This window comes from Tamandua tetradactyla, chromosome 25 (assembly GCF_023851605.1).
Source record: "Tamandua tetradactyla isolate mTamTet1 chromosome 25, mTamTet1.pri, whole genome shotgun sequence".
Classification (NCBI taxonomy): Eukaryota; Metazoa; Chordata; class Mammalia; order Pilosa; family Myrmecophagidae; genus Tamandua; species Tamandua tetradactyla.
The window spans coordinates 29,914,865-29,935,475 of NC_135351.1; the positions used below are offsets into that span (position 1 = coordinate 29,914,865).

The following is a 20,611-nucleotide window of genomic DNA, read 5'->3' on the forward strand; positions in this document are numbered from 1 at the left end:
TTTAAAATTTGGTTTTTAGAAGAATTAACTGGTCAGAGGCTTTGATTTCTTTATGGGTCTTTTTAGCAATGGCCCAATTTTGTTTGAAATTTGTTTCTTTTTATAACATCACCACTAATGCTTGAGTAATCCAGATTCTTCAGCATTGATGGGCAATCTGGTTTTGCAATTAAGTATTTTATATTTACACAATAATAGAATGTAGATTATGTATTTATAGACGTTTGAGATTTATGGAGTTAGGAGGATGATTGCAGTTATTTTTCCCCCAAATATTGTGTTCCAAATACATTGTCTTCTGCTCTAAACTTATTATCCTTTCTACAGTTCTGAAGGCCTGGGCTGAGCTGCAAGTACTGAGATGAGGTAAGCTGAGCTACTTTGGCTGTGCTACCTTCAGCTCTCTCATCTGAGCACCAGCCAATGAAATCAAACATCATTTATTGCAGCAGGAACCCTCCTAGCCGACTGCAGATATCATCAGCAACAGATGAGGTTCGCATGCCATTGGCTCACATCCACAGCAACAGAACTAGGCGCCTTCACCTAGCCAAGTTGACACCTGAATCTACCACAATTAGAGAGCCTCAACTGGCTGTTTTAGGGTTCCTCATACACAAAACAGAAATAAGGAAATTCGCCTGATTGGCCCCCATGTTGTGAAACGTTCTCCCCACCCCATTCTCACCCTCTGGGGAAGTTTTGAAGAGAAACTTGGAATTTTGAAGGCAGAGGGCACGCTTGTGGTGACTATGGAGAGTAAACGTCATGAAGCCACTGGCCTAGGCCCTGGGACACTGAAACAGGCTGTCTTGTTGAGAGTAAGGAAAATCCATCTTATTTTCTTTTTTTCTTGCAGAAAATAACAGTAGTTATCACTTTTACTAATTTGTGATCTGTTCATTTGGATATTTGTGATACTATTCAGTAAGTTTACACTTATCGAGGAACTGAGAATCAAAAAAAAAAAAAAGAGATAAAAGGAAAGGACATACCATGCGTTTCTTGGCTTCCCCTCAGCCATGTGGAAGTTCTGTGCCTGATGATGACAGCTTGGGCCACAGCGAGGAGACTGCTGGCACAGAGTGAAGCCACCTTCCCTAGAGAGGCAACAATTTTACAGTGAATATCTTCTATAACAAGTTTCTCAAACCAAAAACTGCCATTATCTTTGGCACTCCTTTGGAAAATGGTGTCATAATATTTGTAATAGTCAAGCGGATGAGAATAAAGTGTATAGGTTTCTTCTCAGTGCCCCAAAAGAAAATGTACACATAATTCACGAAAACAAAGGCATTCCCCACAATGCCAGGACCAGTCAGAAAGAAAATGATTGTTCCCTTGATGAAGTTCAAAACACTTCGTACTTCATGGGCAGAAAAACTTTGGATCAAGCAAATACTTTCTGAAAATAGCACCCAGTAAAGATGATATGTACTCTGCAAAGAATATTTCATATCATTCTTCTTTTCTCATCAATAAGGAACAGTGAACAGTGAACGAGGAGTCATGATATACATAATGCAGCAGACTTTTGTCCAAAGACAAAATTGTGGCTGATTCTATGCGGCCTTAAATATATCGATGAGATGAAGATACAAACATCTAAATTTGCAACCCATATTTCTTTTTCTGAGCTCCATATGAGCAAAATCAACCTGCTTGTTCAACTCCTTACTGTCTGGATATTTTCAGTCTCACATGGGCTAAATTGAACTAAAAATCCCCCCACCTAAATTTCTTCCTGGGTTTTCTACTTCTGTCTATGATATTCCCATCAGGTAATTTTAAAAACCTGACATTCATCCTCAACTCCTCTATCTTCTCTACATCCCACATAGAAACACCCATCAAATCCTGTCGCTTCAACTTCTTCAACCTTTCTCAAGTCATCCACTTTTCATTTTTCATGGTGCCCCTTCTTTTTGTTCAATATACCTTTTTTTTGCATGGGTAGGCACCAATATACCTTTTGATTAGTATGACAATTTCCTCATTTGCTTCACGCTTCCAGTTTTTACAGTCTTTGATACATACACCTTAATATTTTGAGAGTCATCTTTCAAAATCACAAACTGACTCTATGAATTCAAGGCTTACAAGTCTTCAGTGGGTTTTCCTAGTCCTCAACTAGGAAAAACTGGATAGTTTTTCAGGTCAAACTGGATAGCTCTTCTCAGTAGGAATCCAGCTGTTAAAACCTACTCAATCAAAGGCTGCCGGGAGCAAGCCTGTTGTGTAAACATCAAATCTATTGATTCCATTGAGCAAGAGAGAGCAATCTAGGGGAACAGTGGAATTCTACTCTACAGGGGGAGGTCCGAGTTCCTGTAACTGCTGCTCTGCTGGCCATGGTGCTAGCTGAGCCCCTTTCCAGGTTCAGGGGTCCCGCTGCTAAAAGAGTTTAGACAAAGGAGAGGACCTGTAGGAATAAGCAGTAAAGTTTATTAAAGAGAAAGAGAGTACACGTTAAAGAGATAACATGGACGTGTTGAAGGGAGAAACACGCACTAAGTGGAGTGGGTTAGTTTGTTTTATAGGAAAGCTTTACTGGTGGCAGTTTTCCATAGGAATCTGCCTGGTTTGTATTAACCGGGTGCTTACAGGGCTAGCATTGTTTCAGGAAGAGGCAACTGTTGAGGCTAGTGGCCAGCCGCGCACAGATCCAAAATTTGTCTTTGAGCAGATGTTTTCCTATCTTCACAACTCTAGGCTTTCTGTTACTATCTAAGAGCTTGCTTCAGGTCCATGATTTTACAGGCTTTTATGGTTTTAGGAGGTTGCAATGCTTTGGGAAGATTTCATGGCTTTAGGGGAAAATTTTGTCCCAGGAAGTTTGCAGTTTGCATTAGTTCTTTTGGAGCTAGATAAGAAACGAGGGACTTGCAGTTGTCCATTAACGCTTTTAAGAACTGGATAAGAAACCAGGGACTTGCAGTTGTCTGCTAAGTCTTTCTGCACTGAATAGGAAACCAAGGACTTCAAACTGTCCTATTTTATCCTGCTATTTTCCCACTGTGGCATCCTAAGAAAGTTCCAAGGGAAACAGGGATTGGTTCTAGATTTATTGCAAGAAGCAAGGTTTGACTAGAGATAGGGAACTATCATGAAATGTGGCAATTTATGAATAAGGAATTCCCAATTATGGCCACTGTAGCAAAGCGAGTTAGGGCATCATTGGGGAAAAAAAGAAGTAATCATTCAAACATATTTCTTCTTAACTTTGCAGCAGCTTTACCTGCGTCCTTTACTCTCAACCATATTAACAGCAGGACTGTTTTTATCTTTATCAGTCCAATCTGATTTTCACTCTTTCAGGCCCTGATAGGACTTTACTCTTTTACAACTAACCTCTCCACTCTCATTTCTCACCCCTTCTCTAAAGCTATCCACAATTTCTTCAAAACAAAAGAAACACAAATGTCTGATCTAATCCCCAGGTATGCTCTATGAACCTAAAACACCTTTCTACAAGCCTCCTCCCCCTCCTCCTACTGTACATTAAAAACTCCCCTTAAATTTGCCCTTGCCTTACCTCTGACAGCATGAACTGCCCAAATCTAGGCTTGAACACAAATTTGGAACCAAGTAGCCTCAAAATGTTAGGGAAATTGGTTACTGGCTTTCAGTCTCTGTTCCCTCCCCTGTCAAATGGGGAGACTACAGCCTGCACCATGAGGTTAAAAAAAACAGTACATGATCCAAAATGCCTAGCACATAGTGAACTAAACTATAGGTTTTAATAGCAAGTACTGCAGTAGATATAAACTGGGTTAGGATAAGAAATGATTGAATATTTAGTCAGAGTCCTGGAATCTGTTAACAAAAAAAGAAATGCCCTCAATACACTCAGGATTCTGAATGCCCTTTTCAAATACTTTCCTGATTTTTTTTTCCTGTGCCCATTTACCCCATGGCCCCTGGCCCCCACAATGTTCTCATCTCGTCACAAGTGGCCTGTCTTCCCCGACTGGGTAATATGAGCACTGTCAGAGGAGGGAGGGGTGACTACTCTCCTATACTGTGTTTTGGAAATGTTGTATTAAACAATTTTAAAAGATAGGCTTTGCATTCAGATGGATGGTGTTTCGGTTTGCCGAAGCTGCCGGAATGCAATATATCAGAAATGGGTTGGCTTTTACGATGGGGACTTATTAACTTACAATTTAAAGTTCTTAGGCCATGACATCATTATGACAATTGTAGAAATCTATATATGTTCTATAGTATTGTATCATAGTGTTGTATCAACGTTAATTTCCAGATTAATGTACCATGATTTTGTAAGAGAATATCTACTTTTTAAGGACACAAACACCAAAGTAGTTAGGATTAAAAATAAGCAAGCATGGTGAATGATAGGTTAATAATTTCAGGGAAAAAATCTTTAGCCAGAAATCTGAATTGCTTAAAGCAAGACATCATTCATGTAATGTTTTAAATCATATAAAACAATACTATTTCCTTTAAATAGCTCCATAAATGGTAAATTTAGAAAAACCCATTGAATGAGGGAGAAAAGTAATAAATTGAGAATGTTATTAGGACTGAGGAAGGAGGAAACAGTGGAGCTGGCAAGCAGTACCCAGGAAGAAGCTACATCTTTTTAAAAGCATTTAAAATAGGCATGGCAGAATGTAGAGTTGAGTTGTCCCTTAAAATGAGTGAATTTTCTGCTAAATAAATTCTTCTTCCAGAAAGCAGTTTGAAAAATTAACCTAGGAGTATGTGGATAAATAAATTCTAAAAAAAGAACAAAGGCCTATTCTGATTACTATAGCTAAAATAACTTCAATTTCATTATAGAGTTTATGAGTACTAAAACTTATATTTAAATATCTCTTCAGTGTATTCTTACCATCAATAGAATTGAAATTTCTTGAGCATAAGAACCATCTATTTTTCTCACTGCTGCAACTTCAGCCCCTAAAATATTTGTTGACTATTAGCTGTTTTCTACCTGAAAGCTTTGATGATTCTATTTGATTAAAGTGCTTCAGCATTTAGTGTTTGTATGTTTGCTCTCTTGTGGTAACTTACAAGAATAGTTGTTTTTTTCCTTGGATTTTGTCTATTATAATATACTACAACCTAGGTATAGTCTTTATTGAAATATATGCTAAGAAAAATACATGCTTCAGTGTATTCTCATGACATAAAGAAAACATTTTAAGAGGACACATTTTTTAGTACTTGTAAGTTAGTGTCATCACATTTGAGTAGGTGCACTGAAGTTGCTGAAATAAATGGTTTGTGAAAAAGACATTGCTCTTAGAATGTACCCTAGATGAGAAACATCTTGTAATATACCTGGGGTGATGGCATTGGTCCCATCTGTACTTTGGTTAAGGACTCCAGCTCCACTAGTAATGCTTCATGTCCACATATTTCAGCAGAATCTGTAAACTTTACGTTCTTAAGGTAGTAGAATAGGTCAAGGTTAGCACAGATTGGAATCATGTACACCTAGGTTAATATACCAGCCCTGCTTCTTACTAACCAGGTAACTTGGGCCACAGTTCCTCTGTAAAGTGAGCACATTTTACTTAAATGCTAGGGATTTCATGAAGACCAAAAGAGCTAATCTGTGTAAAATGTTCTCATCTGGAAATAATATGTACTTGGTAAATTGTAGTTATTATTTTCTTTATCCATTTAGCAATTGTTGTCCTTCCACACTTATTATGCTTACAGAAAACTGTTACAAGTTTTGGGAATTAAAAACAACAATAAAACACTCTATGTATCCTCCAAGTGTTGCCAGTATAGCTGTCAAGATACAAACAATATATGGAAAATTGCCAAAATGATAATACTTTAAGTAAATACTACTCTTCTATTTAGGTTCACACAATTAGTATTTATAAACAGAGATATGTCTCTAAGAGTTTTCCACTGGTAATCAGTCTTGATTATTATTTTTTGTAAAACTTTTTTTCTTTAATTTGGTAGTGATTTTTTGTATTTAGGACTAAATCTCAGAAAAAGTGCTTTCTACCCAGAGTTTCCCAAACTTTTTGTTTTGCAAATATTAAAACTGTAGAAAGATGGAGAGTTCATTGAATACCCATAGTCTTTTACCTAGATGCATTATTGCAGACATTTGGCAATATTTGCTTTCCTTCTTCCTCTTAGATATTTTTTTCCTTAATCATTTAAACATAAACTGCTCATCTTATGATACTTCATCTCTAAGTACTTGAGTTCCTCGTACCCAAGAAATGTAGCATATACAACAATATTATCTAATACACAGCTTATATTCATTTCCAAATTGTCCCTGAAGTTTTTTTTTTTTTTGCCAGGAACAAATCAGGGATAATGTATTGCATTATTTATCAGGTCTTTCATTCTTTAATCTAAAACAGTCTCCCTATTGTTCTTTCATCTTTTGTGACCTTGATACTTTTTGATGAGTTCAAGCCAGGTGCCTTGATGAGCACCCTACAGTCTGCATTTGTCTGTTTCAAGGGTCTGTGATATGAACACTACACCGGTGATGTTATGTGCTTTCCATTGCATCACAGCAAGAGCTGGACACTGCCAGTTTGTGGTCATGCTCTATTTGACCACTTGGTAAATGTGACATCTGCCAGAGCTGAGCTTTCCCTTGCTAAAGTAACACTTAAGTAATCTCTGAGGTGATTCTTTGAGATCCTTTAATAGTATATTTTGTGTAAAGGGAAGGATAGAGTAAAAACAATCTACTTTCACTGTACATTATGTGAGTAAGAATTACTTGTGAAAACAATTTAATTTCATCTACACACACATAAATCTACTAGGTCAACAATGTAAAAAGTAATCTTTTAGTGGACTGCAGTTAAAGCATTTGAAAGCTTCCAGTTTCATCTGGTGCTAAAGAGAGCAATTTACAGCCCTTGAGACTAGAGTAAGGCACATCAGTCTGGCTCTTAGAGGAGAACTTTGGGTCCATTACAACTAGAGCATCTTGGGGTTTTGTCTTATTGGATCACTCTGCTCAGTTCTATCCGATATCACTCTGGTGAAGAGTGAAGGATGTAGTATGCTCCATTATATCCTTAACACAAAATCGGTTCCTACTCACATCTTCCCAGTCATTTCTCTGATTTTCCCACATTCTTTCTCAGGTGTTCTTTAATTTTTTGTACACGAATATAGCATCCTTTCCTTGTCGGTTTTAAGAGTAGGAGCCAAGGGCAGGAGCTATAGCTTTTGGGGCACACCTGTGACAAGGGAAACATAAAAGCATTAGGTAGAGGGGTATGGAAGATACTATGACTTTTAAGTGCTAGGGGCAGCAGGATAGATCCCACTCCCTGTTGGGGGTAGAATCACATACTTGTGATGTCACTAAACCTTCCAGCCAATGGGGAGACAGGGAGAGACCAAAAGGTTCTACTCTTCAGGAGAATGCTAGGAGAAAGGGCCTCATTTTGAAAACAGCTGTAAAAAGCATAGTGTGACCAAAGGATGAAAGCTGAGAGAGAATACTTTTGGAGAGTGGAAAAAGAAGGAAGGTTAAAAGAAGAAATAAGAGACACGGTAAGCTGGGAGCATTAACAGAAGACAGAAGGAAAAGAAAGGCTACGATTTGAGAGTAAAGATGATGTGGGGATTGTGACCTGCTGTGGAAAGTAGCGGCTTTGGAGTCCAAACTTGCATCCTGCCAAAACTTTGTGTAGGATCAGTCCCCAAACCAAGCAAGTGTGCCAGCCTCAGGATGGGGGACCAGAGCAGAGGTGGCAGTGACAAGCGGCCAAGCAGCACCAGCATGCCTTTGGGTGATTAAGGGTTGGGAAGCGTCTGGAATCTGGGAAGCTACCTTCAAATACTTCCTCTCCATCACTGCCACCAGCCCAGGTTATAATCAAGATGTTGCCTTAGGAAAACCATGGAAGCCAAAGCCCTTGGTGTTCAGGAGTTCTTTGTACCTTTCTTCCTCCCTTTAAAGTGTTTTTTTGTTTTTTTAAGTTTGAGAAAAATGGCAGCAAGCAGTCACCGTAGTTAGCTTTGTGTTCTAGGCAAATGACTTGAGGCCATCACCAGTAGTCCCTGATATTTGTCCCTCGGAATGTTTGTTGATCCCCAAGCCTCCCTCTCATCATGCATTAACCAGGGACAGAGGTAGACTGGATCCTCTGGGAAGAGCTCTAAGGCATTGACTACGAGACCAGATTTGAGCAAAACTAAGAGTCCTGATTGGTCTTGAGAGATGTTTTTACTGTCCAGAGACCACTTAAACATGGGAGTCTGAGCCCATCGCAAAGGTTCATGCCCGCCCTTTAAAGCTCTTATCGTGACCCCACTCAGCTGGAGCTATCGTCCAGAATAAAATCTCCAGTGCTTTATGGTACAGTAAGGATGGGCATACTCAATCTCAGTCATGTCTAGGATGGAACAGTAGAGTAGGCTCATGCCTTTTTCTTAAACCATGATAGCGTACCTCTCAGACTTTTTAATCTGACTCACCTTGAGGCATTTAGAGATTTAGAGGCATGGTTGAGTTTCAGAGTGAATTTCATGTAGACCAGGGTCCCTCAAAAATTTGTGTCCTCTTTAGGTAAATCCTGACCATTAGTTTCCCTGGCTTGGGACAGAGTGACCATAGTAATGCAGCTCCTAAGAACAGGAAGGCTATTCAAGGCTATACTGAACTAATCACTGCAACCTTCAAGTAAGGTTACAGCATGAGGACTGCTGTTGGAAGTTTCCTTTTCAAACAAGGAAATGAACACAGGATTTCCAACACTCGGCGTTGTGTTGTATCCTCATCACTGCTTGGTATGAACTGCCTGACACTTTCAGATGCAAGTAAAAGGGATATACCAATTTCAAGAGCATGTGCACAGCTCACTCAACTTCCTTTTGCTATTATTTTCCCAAAGAATAACAAATATACCCTTGAGTTAAAAATTTAGCCTTTTAAGTGCTACTGAAATTCAGCAGAATTTGCAGTGCTGGGTTTGTTTCCTAAGAAGCATTCTTAGCCTGTATCACTGAAAGATGTGCTTTTATTTTTTTTAAAAGAACAATAAAATCAAGACATCAGTGTTTAATTTTAAAAAATGATATGGGGAAATACTAAGGCTTTGGGGGCATCTGAAAAGTTTTATTTCTTTTGACAAAGCCAAGGAATGTATTTGCATGTGTTATGGCGAGTTTTCCCCCCTTTTTTGTTGTCAGATATTCACTGAGATCTTCCTACATGTAAAGCAGTGTGCTAAATAAATGTGGTGGGAAGTTAAGAAGGGCTGTTGTTCTCTAGGGACTTCGAATCTAGGTGAAGAGACAAGACATATACCCAGGGAAAGTTCAGTAATAATACAAGGATGTGGATAGTTGGGTACACGAAAATGGCCCAGAAAAGAAAAGGAGCTCAGAGGTGAGAGATCTCAGGCCTTGCTGTATCAGTCTGTGACCCAGAGAGGATTTGTTTAGTGTATAAGGAGAAAGGAGAGCCTTACAAAGTTGAATATGAGCAAAGGCAAGGAAACTAGACTTGTGTAGGCATTGAAGAATGGAAAGAAGTCCCAAAGGAACTGAGGAAGTGTAATCTTCCACTTTTTTTCCCAGTCAGTTCCCTTTTGTGTGAAATGTGGGATAATCACACCACACCGCGTTCTAATCCTCATCTGTACTTTCCCTGGCTCTGTTCTTCTGTGGTGGACCTTCAATCTCTCCACCTGGGTGAAAATAGAAATCCCAGGCAGTTCCCAAGTCCTGTTTAGTGCTCTCTTTGCAGTTTGCAATGATGAGATCACATATTAGATTCCTGCCTCAAAATCAAGTAAGTTCTGGCCTTGAAAGGGAGGGCCCAGCTCCAACCCCGTCCATTCCAAGAATTTCTGCCTCTTTTTCTGACCCAGCACACCTGAAGGAACAATTGTACTCCCATCAGTAACAGTGGCTCATTTCAGAAGTATTTCTTAACTAAGGGGTCAGGCCACCTCTAGGAATACTAGCCTAGGTAGAATCACTGTTACAGATCTTTTTGCAGCATCCTTTTCCCTCCATCTCCAAGTTTCTCACCAATTGCTACTGGTTCCTACCTTAAGTTTTTGCCCTGTCTTTTTAGTGTTCTGAGAGCTCAGACCCAGGAAGGAAGGGGCCCTAGAGAGAGCTGCTGGCCTCTCTTCTTTTTCCCTCCCCAATTCAGACTACTTCATATTTGGTCGAATTTTCATGATCAGCGCCCTTCTTCTCTCCTTATTCCTGAGCTTTACTCTCCTGGCCTTCCCTCAGCTTCTCCCTGGTACCTGGAAATATTACTTTGTCTCCACAATCACCTTCATCATCATAGGTAAGGGATGGGAGGAAGGAGATGCCCTCAACTGTCTTGGTTACGGGCTGAGGTGGTGTTCCATCGGGCATAGCCTCTTGAAAACTGTTTAGGGGCTGCTAAAGAGGAGGAGAACCCAATGAAATTAAAATGAAAGAAATAGAGCAGTGGGAGGCAAAAGAATAACTTAAGGTCCTAGGAATTAGCCCTTAGGCCATTGACTAAGCTAACCAGAAGGGATATCACCCTTTTTTCTGAGTAACAGGTATCTTTATGTTGCTTGCAATACTGCTGCACTCTCTGCATATTTTGGAAGCAACTGAGTTACACAAGGAAAGAAAAATCACCTTTCTCTACCCCTATTTCATCCTTTCATGCAGCGCCATACTGTTTATCTTACCTGGTGAGTGTTCTTGAGACTTTGCGAACTGAAGTTGGGATAGACCCTAAATCCAAAAGAGTCATACCTATGGGTTTCACTGTTTTCCTTGAGCATTGTTAATTTCTGGGCGTGCTTTTAGTACAGTGTCTTCCCATTTGCTCATTGAAGCTGCTCCTGCCCTTGACATTAGAATTTTACCTTCAACGAAGGCAGGGAATCCATTTCTTCTATGTGTTTTGTAAAAACCATGTGTTGGAGAAGGGAGGCAATTTGTAAGAGACTGTAAGTGAGGGGTGGGGTAAAGAAATGGGATTGACAGAGTAACCTGCATATTAGGTCCTATTCCACATTCTCAATTGTTAAGCCTATTTGAAAACTGCAAATTTCTTAAATATCAAGTGTTTTTGTCATTATCATCTTCAACATCATCATTCTTTCCTCAGGAATTCTCTCCTTCTTTGGCTCCATCATTGTTGCTTCAGTGTGTTTTACTGTGACCAATCCAAGTGAAACCCAGGCAAATATTAGTGACTAATGTGAACATAAGAATAAACACAGCGAGTAATATGAGTAGGCTGGCTAGCCCAATCTCAGATGTAATGACAAGGCCAACTTCAGATGAGATGTCATGTCTGGCCTGTAAGTCAAGACTTTGCAGCCATGTACACTCTTGCTTAACTAGTGTGTTAGACTGGAAAGAGTGGGCTTCTTTATACTTATTGTTCAGATATGGATTGGGAGCCCAGGATCGTAGATTTTCACAAGAGAGAGGATAGAGTTGGGGTGCAGGGAGGGAAGTGGGTGAGTCTTCTTTGGCTATTAGGGACTTGGAATGAGAACTTCCTTCTCATCTTCAAGAGTCCCTACACCCACACACCTCCTTACTGCTGTGTTCCTGGTTCCCTGATTGCAGTTTTCTAACAATAACAAAGCAGTTCTTTCTCCACTTATGAAGTCTAAGTTTTGATAAAAATTCTCTGCCCCCTAGGAGTTTGTTGAGTGGAATCTTTTTACCACTGTGTTATTCAGGACCCTCAGATATAGGTAACAAAACTTTACTCAACTACTTTAAACAACAGATCCTAGACTTGAAAGAAGTTCTGGTGGAAGCAGGAGACTTTGAAAAAGAAACTTTGGGGATTAGAACCTGGAGTTTATTGCCTTTAGTACATTCTCCCTCTCTCACTTTCACTTCTTTTGGAGGCTTTATTTTCTCATGAAGTTGTAGAGTGACATGGTCTTTGGCAGTTCTGGGAAGAATGCAGGGCGGGTCTCTTTCCTACCTTTAGTAGGAAATATAGAGAAGAGTTCTGATTGGCCACATTTGGGGTGTCCCAGCCCAATGTATGTGTCAGGGACATGAGTCTGTTACCAGAGAAAGCTGCAGGAAGATGGTGGGAGAAAGAGGCATGTGTAATAGCTTTTACAAGGAGTGCTATTAAAACAGCTGGCAGTGACCTTAAGTAGTGTCTTTGTGCTTTAGTAAAGTTTTTTCCCTTCGGATATCTGACTTCATGAGGACAGGCAAAAAATGCTAATATCAGTGATAAGATATGGAATACAGAGGTCCTAGAAAACAGATTTAATTTTTTTATAGGAACTGAAGTCAGAATTATTAAAGTGAAATTTTGCTGTTTCTACTTGTTGGGTCAGAGATTCAAGATAGCATTTTTAAGTATAAATATAGGGGGGATTTTAGTTTTTTCAAGAATTATAAAACAGGATGTTAAGATTGAATTATGAACCTTAGTGAAGTATGAGGAAGCTATAGAATTGGGTCAAAAATTAAATTGGGTGAAAGATATATAATGATATCTGTATTTTTAAAGAAAAAAATAGCAATAAACTATTTATACTCACATATTTTAAGCTGACAGAGCAGGTCAGCAATTGTAATTTGGGGTCAAATGCTCAATGTAAAAGACCCAGCTAGAAAAGACTTTGGGGAAAATAATTACTTTAGGGAAATAAGGTTGCCAGATATGTGAATCATACCTACTATACAACTAACAGGCCAGAGGAGTGGCAGAAAAGCCTACTGAAATATATGTAAAACCTGCTATACATCTGTTAGGAACAAAATAGGAGGAATTGGAGTGTATTAAGGCCAGTGACAATACTGATATTATTGTAATCTCTGATAGTTGTATATTCCTTTCCAAGCCTCTTTTTTTTTTAACCATTCAGTGAAGATTAATGGAGTTTCCTGATGCATAAATGTTACCACTATCCTAAATCTACCCCATTGCCCCATGAACCATCAAGCCTTGTCTTTTCCACTTCAACCAGATCTCTGTACCCTTCTCTGACCTCTCCTGCCACTCCATGGGCCAGGCCAGGCCGTTGTCATCTGGGTCCAGGCTGGGATGTGGCTTCTCCCTGAATGCGGTCTAGCTGCATAGCACTGCCAGGATTGAGCTTCCTAAAATACAGAGCTGAGAACGTTCTTCCTAAAAATCTCTTTTCCTTCATCTTGCCTACAGGATAAACTTCTTATCTTAAAAGATAAAGATGTTTACAAGCTGGCATTAATCTATCTTCTAAAATGTTTTAATTTTTTAATATTGTGATACATGTCATACGGGCAAATATATATATATATATTTACATATACACACACAGTTGGAAGGATAAAAATGAACCACCAGGTCTAGAAAATTATTGTAGAAGCTGCTCATATATACTTTTAACCTACCTTTCTAGCCAGTCTTCCCATTCTTCTCCAAATCATTTCAAGTTATATTCCACCACATGGAATTGCTCTCCCCAGATTTCAGGTGCCTTTTGCCACTTTCAGTCTTTGTACATTCTGAACCCTCTAGAACCCTCTGAAACCCTCTAGCCCTTTATTCCCTTCTTGACGAAGTCACCTTTGTTTCTTCTTCAAGATTCAAATGTGACTTCATGGAGAGCTACTCCTGGCTTCCCTTCCAGAGCTAACTGATCTACTCCTCTGCCACTAGAGCATTCTTTTATTTCTGGATACCTCTTTGTCTTATTGTATGGTATAAGTTTATATATATCTCCCTGACTAGATGCTAGTTCCTCGAGGAATGGAAAGTAACCCTTATCTTTGAATCCTTAGGGTGTCACATTGTGCTTGGTAAATGAGTTTTTGGTAAATGTCTTTAGAGTTATTGAAGTTAAGCTTCAGAAGATTGGGAAGGAGTTGGACATTACCGTCAATGAAGGCTGCCTTTTATTGGCCGCTTAATATCTGACATGAACTTTATCTGCATTGTCTCATTTAATCCTCACAATAACCCTGCAAAGTAAGTATCATCCCTATTTTGCAGATGAGATAACAGAGTGATTGAAGAATTAAGTGATTCATCCAAATTCAGCATGGAAGAGTCAAGATTTGAACCTGGGTCTATCTCTAAGCCTGCTCTTTTCTTTCTACGTCGTTTCTTCTACATAAACAATAATAAGAACATACAATAAAAGTTAAGACAGAAAATGGAAACTGGTTATACATGAACAGATGGCATCATCCTGATAATGAAACACATCAAAAATATCAACTATTATTGAAGAAGCTGCAACTCTAAGCCTGGGAACCAGTGAGAGTTAGATCTTTTATAGACGAATTTAGGCAGCATAAATGACTGACTTATGAAGTTAAGAATTTAATACTCCTACCCTGTTCTGCAGAGGCAAATTGAGGCAACTGTTTCAGGTTGAGCTTCAGATCTCTGCACCATGATTTGTTTGTTTATCTCTGAGGCTTCAGGTTCAAAAGCTGTAGTGTTGTTTTTACCATGTAGTCGTTAAGGTCAGAGAAGTATGGCATCACTAATAGCCAAATTTATACAGACCTAATTGATAATATATTAAAACGTCAAATTAATGTCATTGTTCTCATCATTAATACTGAATACAAGCTGTAGGTCAAAATAGTTAGAGGTGGAAACCTAGCTATAGCCTCATGTTTGTTAGTGTTAGGGATAGTTTTCAAAATTCTAAAAAAAAAATTATTTTCAATATAGGGATGGCATAGGATATGGCAGCTTCAACTGTTTGCCTACACTACAACTAGTTGCCAATACCCCCACCCATTCCTCCTTTCCAACAGAAAAGTTATTTTATTTATATAGCTACCTCCATGCTGCTCTATGCTTTAGAAGAGTTGGGCCCCATTCTCAGCTCCAACAGCTGATCTATGATTGATCTAATATATCATAATGGTTGCATTCTTCTTGGCAGTAATCCATTAAGGCTACAAACCTAGCCAATGAGAAGTGAGGGAAAATCTACTAGGGGGCATATGGGAGAGGTTGTCCTCGCAATAAGAGGCACAAGGAGGAGGTTTGTTTTTCTTCTAAACTTTGTCCTGAAATTGTGAGAGTTTGAGGTACTGTGGAGGAAACAGCTGGAGGATGAGGCCCATATGTTGAAGATGGCAGCGTATAAAGATTCAAAGAACTTCGATCCTGATGATGTCATGGAGTCATTGGATTAACCAATGGTGTAACCTCCCTACCCTCTGGATTTATGGTTATGTGTGTTAATAAATCCACTTTGTTTATGTTGGGTGTTGTTTTAATTGTGACTCTGTTGCTGAAAGTTTCGTTACTGAGGGAGGGATCGTTGGACTAAATACTTCATAAATAAGTTTTTAAAGTCATATGTGTTAACTCCTGATCACAGTAATTGTGAAAATCTTAAAATCAAGACAAAAATGTTATGTGAGCCTCCTGTGCACTTGGCTAACAGCTTTTTCATATCAGCAGACTAGACATTAATCTTCACTGTCAGCCCCTAGTTCCAGCCCAACCCTACTATTCAACTGTCACTGCCTTTAGACTTATTGGACACTTACCCGTCTATACCTCCATCCACCTTCAAAGCTGTATTCAAGAAACTAGTATACTACCACTGTCTATGGCTGTCCACTGTGCTTCCATTTAAACACTTGGTTTGCGACCACAAACCTGTGATGCCTATCTTACCCCAAATTAAGTATTTTCCTGGTGCCTGCAGGCATTTTTCCTACTCAACCCATGACTCATGCATACAGAACCTTAATGTAGGATTAGTTAATTTAGATATTGAGGGTGCTATCTCAAGGACCCTGTAATCTAATGGGGAAGGCAGGTGAGCAGGCAGCCATTCACAGCACAGTGTGATAAATGCTACAGTTGCGGTGTGTGCCCTTTGCCCAGTGCCCTGGGAGTACAGGGAGGAACACAGCCCAACCTGGAGAAAGAATGAATAGCCCAATTCGGTTTACGAGTGTTGGGGGTTTTCCATTTATCCACGCTAGTCCCTGATTGCCAGTTTCCTTCCTTTCTGGAATAGCTAAGCTCTAAAAAACTTCCATGATCTGCTGCTGCGAGGGCCCTCACCAGGAAGCCAAGGACATGAGGGTGGCAGAAAACTGAACCAAGAAGGTTCTAAGGGAGATAAACTTTTACGTTCTCTCAGCTAGGAAGCTGGTAATCTGATGGGAGGGAAGCAGAACAGACATAAACCACACCCGGTAGTGAGTCATATAAAAGTACAGAAACCTTTTAAATGTTAGTGATGCTGAAGAAGTACACACTCAGGTGGGGCCAGTGGCGCAATGGATAACGCGTCTGACTACGGATCAGAAGATTCCAGGTTCGACTCCTGGCTGGCTCGAGACCTTTTTTCCGGACAGAGGAGATATTTAGGCCTTCATAGTTGTTCTTTCACTCTCCACAAAGCTGAGAGAATGTTTGGGGGAAAGTGAGTGTGTCTGGAAAACCTTACAAAGGAATTAGAATCTGGTAAATCCTGACCAAATCTTCTCTATGGGCCCCCTTTGCATGAAAAATTATCCCCCCCTTCAAGAACTCTGGTCTGTATGTCTTAACGCTGTCTCCCCCAAATTAACAAAGAATGCTCAGCGAATCCTGTTTCATTCTGTCCAATGTTCCGCAATCCATGTTCACAACAATACAAACTTCGACCATTTTTTAACAAAAAGAGGAGGGAAATTAAAATTGGGAGGGCAGAATGCACCTACGACTTAAGTTCGGTGGGGGGGAAAAAAACTACAAGTGAAGAGAAGCACCTCGCGAGCGATGGGCCCTTCACGTGGGTAACACCGGCATGTGTTTGATCCTTTTGCTTCCAAATGTTGGAGGGCGGGGCGGGATAAGCAAGGAGGGAGCCGCACTGAGTTTAACCCGACATTGCCCCACAAATAACTACAGACTACAGACCAGACGCTGAGCAGACGGCCGCAGCGCGCCCCCCACGCGCCCCGGCTCCTGCGCTCCGAGGGGACAAGTGCGCGGTCGCCGTCAGGGGGCGCGGTCTCCTGGGGCCTGGGCGCACGCGGGCCGCTCAGCGCGCGGCAGAGGAGCACCCGAAAGAATTCCACTAGATAAAGGGAAGGGTTTCTTTGATCCTGAGGGTGACGCTGAGAGGATGCAGGAGGCAGCAGAGAGAATTCCGAGGAAGGGGAAGAGAAGTGGAAGGAGCCTGAGAGAACCGGCAGGTTCAGTCCGGAATTGTTCCCAGCTCGGTGGTGACTTAAGGAACGTGATCGCCGTGTCGTGACCGGGAAGGTTAATGTAGTTCGAACTTTTTTCTTGAGAAGAAGTCACACACTCCCGGGGCCAAAGGCACATGTATATTCTCACTTCTTCATCGCCACCTTTCACTTTGTTCCACGTCTGACAACCACTTTAAATGGCACTTGAGTTTTCAGTGCAGCAGAAAGTACTTAGGAATTTGCCGTCGCTTTCCCTTCCTCTTTTCAAACTGATCGGTGCCAGACCTCCGGGTGCGGTTATGCTTCACTAGGGCTTGGGATTTCTGACTCGGCCCTGTGAGCACTAACCAACTGAGCCCACCGGACACAGTGATCAGATCCTAAAGCGTTACCCAACGCGATTCATAATCTGTGTTCCAGAACTCTGTTTGTTGTGTTTTCCTCAAGTTCATTACGAAGGCAAGAAGATTCTTATCATACTTCGATGAAACTTTGCAGAAGGAAAGTTTAAATGTCACCTGGTCAGTGACGTTTCACGTGATGACCTACCCGTTGTACCCACCTGCTGGCCGGTCTCTGTCGCTACTTCCTGCTTCATTTCTCTCCCTCATACCTCGGATACCCTCAGAGGCCCTGACCGGAGACCAAATCGCGTCTTCCCGAAGACAAAACAAACAGAAACAAGCGCATTGAGTCCCCCGCCCGTAGATTTTTGTCCAATTCCGATTTTTCCGAAAGAGGGGTATTTTGATTCTCGCATCAACTTCTACTTGCAGCCCCCAATCCGCTATTTGTAAAATTTCGTACTGTGGAAATATAGGTTTTCTTAAGGTTTCTGTTGATCCGAATTTATTCTCTTCTTGACACCGATCAGTTCATTTACATCTTGTACACAGGAAAATGAACTTGCCTTGAATTCCATTAAGAGCTTCAGATTAAAAGACGAAACCTTTGCTCCACGGATCGCTCTGTCGCACGAGGTTATTACATAAAGCTTCGAAATTAAGACCCGATTCCTCCTCCGTGCGCGGTGTTGCCTTATGGATGCCGTTTCTCTGTGCACAGAGCCGGGGTTCCTCCGATCCTTTCCTATAATCCTACGACATTGTAATAATCCTTGTATAATTATATAATCCTTTTCAAAGGTCCTCGCATTCACCGGCCCTGGGTTCAGCACCATCTAGCGACCACCCATCCTCTGAATCCCGGGGAGACTGGTTGCCCCGAAAGGCTTTAGCCTTCAAACGCAATCGTGTTGAACTCTACTATCCTGACCTATTAGAGATATTAAGCATCACTTCTTAGACTTGGCCTTCTTACTCAACTATCAGCACTTTCTCCCTGTTGAAATCATGCTGAAATAAGTTATAGTCCAACGTAAACTCATTTAAGAACAAGGTTTTAAAAAATTAAAAAAAAATTTTTTTTAAAACATAACACATACAAACACTCACGTTCTTACCATATGGTCATTCCATTCTTGGTATATAATCAATAACTCACAGTATCATCACATAGTTGTATATACATCACCATGATCATTTCTTAGAACATTTGCATCAATTCAGAAAAAGAAACAAAAAGAAAAGACTCATGCATACCATACCCCTTTCCCCTCCCTCTCATTGATGGCTAGTATTTCCATCTACCCAATATATTTTAACCTTTGTTTCCCCTATTTTTTTCTATACCACTTATCACTCCCTTTCATTGACCATTAACATTTCAATCTACTAAATTATTTTAACATTTGTTCCCCTTTGTTATTTATTTACTTTTAATCCATGTGTTTTACTCATCTGTCCACACTGTAGATAAAAGGAACATCAGACACAAGGTTTTCACAATCACGCAGTCACACTGCGAAAGCTTCATCATAATACAGTCATCTTCAAGAAAAATGGCTACTGGAACACAGCTCTACATTTTCAGGCACTTACCTCCAGCCTCTCCAATATCCCTTAACTAAATAGGTGATATCTATATAATGCATAACAGTAACCTCCAGGATAACTTCTCTATTTGAAATCTCTCAGCCATTGACATTTTATTTTGTCTCATTTTTCTATTCCCCCTTTCAGTCTAGAAGGTATTCTCAATCCTTTGATGCTGAGTCCCAGCTCATTCTAGGATTTCTGTCCCATGTTGCCAGGAAGGTTTACACCCCTGGGAGTCATGTCCCATGTAGAGAGGGAGTAGGGCAGTAGAGTTTGCTTGCCATGTTGGCTGAGAGAGAGAGGCCACATCTGAGCAACAAAAGAGGTTCTCTGGCTGTGACTCTTAGGCCTAATTTTAAGTAGGCTTAGTCTATCCTTTGCAGGGATAAGTTTCATATCATAAATTCCAAGATTGAGGGCTCGGCCTATTGCTTTGGTTGTCCCCACTGCTTGTGAGAACATCAGGAATTCTCCACATGGGGAAGTTGAATTTTCCCCCTTCCTCACCATCCCCCTAAGGAGACTTTGCAAATACATTTTTATTCACTGTTCAAATCACTCTGGGATTTATCGAGGCATCACTTTGGACAAACCTACAACATCTCATGCCCTACTCAAGTTTCCATGTACTTATGGTGTTCAATTAAACTGTCCACATAAGCTATATTAGGAAATGCACTAGTCAAGATATAAATTTTGTTCTAAATAGACATTTTTTGCTTTAGTCTCACACATAAATTTTTAAAATATGAATTATCTTATTCTTACGCATAATACAGATATCACCTTTCTAGTTAAGCTGTAATGGTGAGGCTGGAGGGAACTGCCTGAGAATGTAGAACTATGTTCCAGTAGCCATGTTTCTTGAAGATGATTGTATAATGATACAAGCTTTCTCAATGTGTCTGTGTGATTGTGAAAACCTTGTGTCTCATGCCCCTTTGATCCACCTAATCGACAGGCAAGTAAAACATATGGACTAAAAATAAATAAATAATAAGGGAACAAATATTAAAATAAATTTAGTAGATTGAAATGCTAGTGATCAGTGAAAGGGAAGGGTAAGGGGTATGGTCCGTATGAATTTTTTTCCATTTTCTTTTAATTTCTTTTTTTTGAATTGATGCAAATGTTCTAAGACATGATCATGAAGATGAATATACAACTATGTGATGATATTGTGAGTAAGAATGGAATGATCATATGGTAAGAATGTGTTTGTATGTTGGTACATTTAATAAATAAAATAAAAACTTTTTTAAAAAATATGAGTTACTATCTATTTTCAACACCCTGCAATATTGACATTCCTTTGTTCTTCCTCATGCAAAAAGATTTTTAAATTTGTAATGAGGTCCCTATCATTGTATACTCTAGGCATTCCTAGATTATACCATTTCAGTTTTTATCGTCTATCTTTAGGAACAAGCTTTTGCTTGTAGAATGTTTCTGAACACTATTAGAACGTCCAAAGGTCTTTCAGAAGGAGGGCTGGCTGTCTTCCAGAGTCACTTCTGGAATTCTGTCCTATTCAACCTCTATGCAAATTAAGCCATTATTCA

General features: G+C 40.1%; 2 long non-coding RNA genes and 1 other non-coding gene across 3 annotated transcripts; 2 read left to right on the plus strand and 1 right to left on the minus strand.

The window, feature by feature from the left end:
• Positions 1-995: 995 nt before the first annotated feature.
• LOC143668850 (uncharacterized) lies at positions 996-7,295 on the minus strand. Its single transcript, XR_013168586.1, has 3 exons — positions 7,070-7,295; positions 5,311-5,415; positions 996-1,100 (listed from the first exon to the last, which is right to left on the minus strand). It is a non-coding gene; the product is annotated as an uncharacterized LOC143668850 (long non-coding RNA).
• Positions 7,296-7,358: 63 nt separating this feature from the next.
• On the plus strand, positions 7,359-14,496 carry LOC143668937 (uncharacterized). Its single transcript, XR_013168637.1, has 2 exons — positions 7,359-7,527; positions 13,943-14,496. It is a non-coding gene; the product is annotated as an uncharacterized LOC143668937 (long non-coding RNA).
• Positions 14,497-16,198: 1,702 nt separating this feature from the next.
• TRNAR-ACG (transfer RNA arginine (anticodon ACG)) lies at positions 16,199-16,271 on the plus strand. Its single transcript has one exon. It is a non-coding gene; the product is annotated as a tRNA-Arg (tRNA).
• Positions 16,272-20,611: the final 4,340 nt, after the last annotated feature.